General features: G+C 37.1%; 1 pseudogene; it reads left to right on the forward strand.

Annotated features, from left to right (window-relative positions):
* LOC104407816 overlaps positions 1-4883 on the forward strand; it is a 20981-nt pseudogene that overhangs the window by 1551 nt on the left and 14547 nt on the right.

A 4883-nucleotide genomic window follows, 5' to 3' on the forward strand; every position in this document is an offset into this window, starting at 1 on the left:
TGAGTATAGAACTAAATTTGAGATCTTATGTTTGCAGAAGTTCTAGAATCACACATCCTGCACCCGAGTACTGAAAATTTTCAAGTCTGGCAGGTTTTCAGTAGCAAGCAGTCTGATTTTGAAATATTTTCAACAGCTCTGAATTTCATTAACAGACATTTAGAATTCCTAATCTGGGGGAAGAAGAGAATTATATGAACTACAAAAAATGAAATCAACAGTAGCTCTCTGATGGTGGAATGACCCTCCTGGTCTTTGTAATGCTTAGTCACAACTGCCTGTCCATCTGAAAAAGGGTCATATGAAAGATTGTGCTATATAAAAATCATACGACTTTCTGATTTACAATTAACTTGCTGTTTGTGGATGTTTTTTGTTCTTGCTGCAGGATGCAATAAAACATAATTCATACATTACTGAAGAAAGGAAAATAGAAAAAGGAGATATTGAGAAAGGATTCAAGTCCGATGATGGAATCATAGAAGGTAGTTCATATATGTAGTGCATCAGGAAAGGGGAAGAGAGTTATGCTAGTTCAGAATGTACTTCCAGCTGGTGGCTGAATTTAAATTTCTATTATTTTCCAAAAAAAACCCAAAACAAACAAAAAACTAACTCTGTGCTTGATTTTCATGTTGAAATGAAGTTTACTATCACCTGCTAGCTCATATTGACTAAACTCTACCATTTCTTTGTCTTAGAACTCAGCTAACTAAAATGAAATGCCCTAATCCTAGGACAAACAGTATAGCTAAATAAGGCTTTGTTTATGGGTGTTGGCTAACTTAAATTAACTTATCTCATTTTAAATTGACTGCTTGATTTGGGGGTACTCCCAGAAACAAGGGGATCAGAGTAAACTCCCACAGGCAACAATTTTACCATCTTGAAATAACAAATGTGATCCAGTAGTCCCAGAGTATACTCTGTGCATAAGTACGAGACCTGTGTTTAAGAAGTATCAATGAAGAATATTCCACAAGCTCCTCTTGTAGTTAGTTTTAGAGTTTAACTGTCCTTATAATTATATGATGCATTTTTCCTAATAAATAATCTGAATCTCTCTTACTGCAAACTGTAAAAGGTTCACCCTCTAAACAGTCCTGACGGAGTCCTTATCTTTTCCCCGTAAGCCACATCTGCTAACCTTTATCATTGTCACTGATCACTTCTCTATTACCTCTAATTTCACTTTATCTGACTTCACGATGGTAATGTTTCAGATTAGATTTCACCAATGCCAAGTGGCATCTCCCAGAAATTCTGTATGCAGAATAAGATTAGGGTTGTTGTGGTGTTATGGACTGTGCACATACAGTCAAATTGTGCTGCTCTGTAATCCCTGCTTTAGATCTTGTTCATTAGTGCTATCTAAAGTACTGGCACTTAACCCGTACTGATCTTCATGCCATTGACTTCGGGCCATTTCTCCAGTGGAGAAAAACCACTTTCAAGTCTCAGTCTGTCCTTTAAAGGGCTTGCATGCGTTTGCAGTTTGATATTATTTGTAGTTTAATTATTAAAGCAACCATGGGGTAATACTAGTCCCAGGAAAGACTCTTCTATGATTCTATGTGCATCATCTTTGCAGCTTGACAGCCAATCCTGTAAACTCCTTTCTGAGCGCAGTTTTCAAGCAATGGTATCCCTGATTTTATTTGGACTGTACTTCTCAACTTGTTTATAAGAGTAGTCTGTGGGACAATGTAAAAGACTTACTAAAATTAAGGTATATGATACCAAGATGTGTTTCTCTTAACATTGGCTTGGCCAGTTTTAATCCTTCCCCTGATTCTGTTTTTATAACAATTGAATGCAGTTCTGAGATTTGTTAGTGGACACCTTATAAATGCTTAGACAACTCATGTGTCCTGTTCATGTCCTTTTCCAATTGTCCTCTCATGACATGTGTTACCACACCTACTTTCTGCTATTATCATTCCCTAAATTTCTGCAGCTGAGTTTTTCTCTTCACTAAACACTAACTACACATGAGAATTAACACCTCCTTGATCACAGGAGGGAATGTAGCAGACCATCAGCCCCTTTTTCTTTTTCCAACATCAGTTCTATCTATCATGTTTGAAAGGATGATCAGATTTATCTAAGTTCTTGGAGACCTTAGAGCATGAAGACTCTGAAGTCTCCCCAGTCAATTTTTTCCACTGCTTCACCAGTCCTATCAGTAGAAGGATTATCCTCATTGCTAACAATTTGCTGCAGTGTAAGTAGTACTGTGCTGCTTGTTCTCTTTACTATGAGCACAAAGCACAGACTGTTGTTTTCCTCTTCTCAGGATTGACTTGAAGATTCATGCCTTCCTTCACTTTTTTGGGCTGAGCCCCTTCAGTTCCATCAGTCTCCTCTGCTCTCCTTTGGACTTTCTCCAACTGTTCCCATCATACGTCATGTCACCCTCTAGTGGCTTCAGTTGTGATTCCTGCTACCTCTCCATGAACGTGTGTCAGGGATAACTGCAAGGGAAATACTGTCAGACCTAAGGATGGCATAAAGTTAAGGTTACATAGAGAATTTACAGAATTAGCTTTTATGCTGTGCTGACAGATTTCCCTCTCTCTAAGGAAAATGGTACAAAAGTGTTGTATATAAACAGGTAGAAAAAGTGTAGTAGGAGAAGGGCATACTGATGGGTATGAGGGTAAGAAAGGAAGAGGAAGAGGAAAGCTGTACTTCCCCTCACAGCATGATTCAGAAGAAGACATTATAATCCTGTTATAGTAGAAGAGATGTAACCTTCTAAGGAATTAAAAAGCACAGAATATTAAATTGATACTGATTTTCTCGGGGGTGGGGGGAGGGAAAGCTATACAAGGATTAGGTGATTGAGTATTTTCCTCTTTATTTATTATTTTCCTGTTTATTAAGAGGAAAATATTCAATCACCTAATCCTTAGATTTAAACATAAGATACAAATAAATTAGAACAAACAATCAAGCAGAACACAGAACAACACAAAACAACAAAAAAAGCCCAACTATTTTTCTCTATTTTTCTTCTGCGACCATTTTTTTCCATGCCGTATATACATAAACGTATATAGACAAATACAGATTTCCTCACAGCTCATGTGAAACCCAGCTTAGATTCTCCTATAATTATGTACATAACACGTGAATTGAACACAGGAGGACAGGAACATTTTTACCTTGAAACAAATAGTGTGCTTGTTATTCTAAGGGTGGAGGATAAAGAAATGGATGTGTATATATCAACTCAGCATGTAAAAGATGTACAGGTAAAGCAAAGTCTTAATGATACTTGTTTCTTACCTTCCTAAATAACCTTAAAGCTGAACTATATGGCCAGGTCTTATGATCTTCCCAATTTAGATTATTTTTTTTTTTTATCTTTTTATGAAAATAAATGGCCTGATTACTAATGATGAAGCTAGATGGAACAGCAGGTCTTGTGCTATCTGTATTATCCAATGTAGTGCAGACACAAATGAGCAGTATTACTATGGGACGAACAAAGGGTATCTTGGATAGATAATATGGCTGTAGTCTTCTCGTTGAAAAAAGACTAATTCTGTCTTAGATATATTGGCCAAATCCTCCTAAAATCAGTGAGAACCTTCAGTACAATCCTGGTCAATCACTTTTTGGCAACAATGAGTGTCTTCATCTTTAGAAAGAGTATTCGGACAAGTTGCATTGCTCATATGACTAGTTACATTGATGATGATGGGGTTATAATTATTTTATTGATGGGGTTATTTATCATTATAAATAAAGATAAATGAATATGTAAATAATAGCAACATACAAATCATATGAAGTTAAGGGGAAAAAAGGTTAGTAGGTCCCAGCTAACATCAGAATTGGATTGTAGGCCTGTAGAAAACAACAGCTTCAAAGAATATGTGTTAATTTCTACATGTTTCACTCTGTTCCATTCAGCTGGATGTTTTAGTGGATGCTTTATCTCCAACTACAGATGAAACTTGCAGTTCTGTATAGAGATTATCATATCTGGCATCAGATAATCAAACTAGTTTATGGACCTATTTTTACATTTCCACTATTCTGTAAAGACCAGATTGTGCTTTCATCAGCATCTTTACCTATTTGAAATCTTCTGTTTGTTTGTTTCTGTAGCAACTCTAGTTTTCTGCCCAGGATTCTTAAACCTGTTAGCTTTTGGTATATGGTTAGGCATAGAGAATAGGCATTTTTAATATACTTTGGCAGGTAACAATTCTCAGTAAAATCCTGGATATTCACTTTTGCAGGAATGAGTGGCTTCAGCTTTAAACTTGCAGTCCAGTAAAATGATGTGCCATGTGAAACGTGTTGGTGGAGCATTCAGTGGGAAGATTACTAAACCTTCACTCTGCTGTAATTGCAGCAGTGGCAGCCAACAAGTAAGTTGGTTTCATCAAATGAATGGTTTAGCTAAAACAAATCAAAGATGACAAGACTGGATGAAAAAGGAACTTCAGTCGTGAACTCTACCTGGAGGTTATCTTGGTGACATCATCTTTTTTCATCTCCTTGGCAGTAAACCTTGGGTAGAGGCTTGAAAGTTCTCTGGGCTTTTGGTAATAGTATTTACTTAGTATCTGAGAGCCAAAAAAAAAAGGCAAGGAGGCAGTTTCTCTCAGGGCTGAGCTGTACAGTCCCAAGCAATCAAGCCTTTCCCAGGCACAGTGGCTTGAATTTCACTCTAGATATTCAGTGAAAGGGGGTTTTTACACTAATACATAGGTCTGCTCACAAGAGCCCTTTGTGCCACAGCTCTCCTTTACTCTGGCTTACTTGCCATGTCCTGTGCGTGCTTTATAGAACTTGCATCTCCCGGTTGAGAAGCTAAAGAGAAACTGCTGAAAAGGTCATTTCCTCTACTTTGTTTTTGTAGGGAA

This window comes from Nestor notabilis, unplaced genomic scaffold (assembly GCF_000696875.1).
Source record: "Nestor notabilis isolate BGI_N333 unplaced genomic scaffold, ASM69687v1 scaffold7946, whole genome shotgun sequence".
NCBI lineage: Eukaryota > Metazoa > Chordata > Aves > Psittaciformes > Psittacidae > Nestor > Nestor notabilis.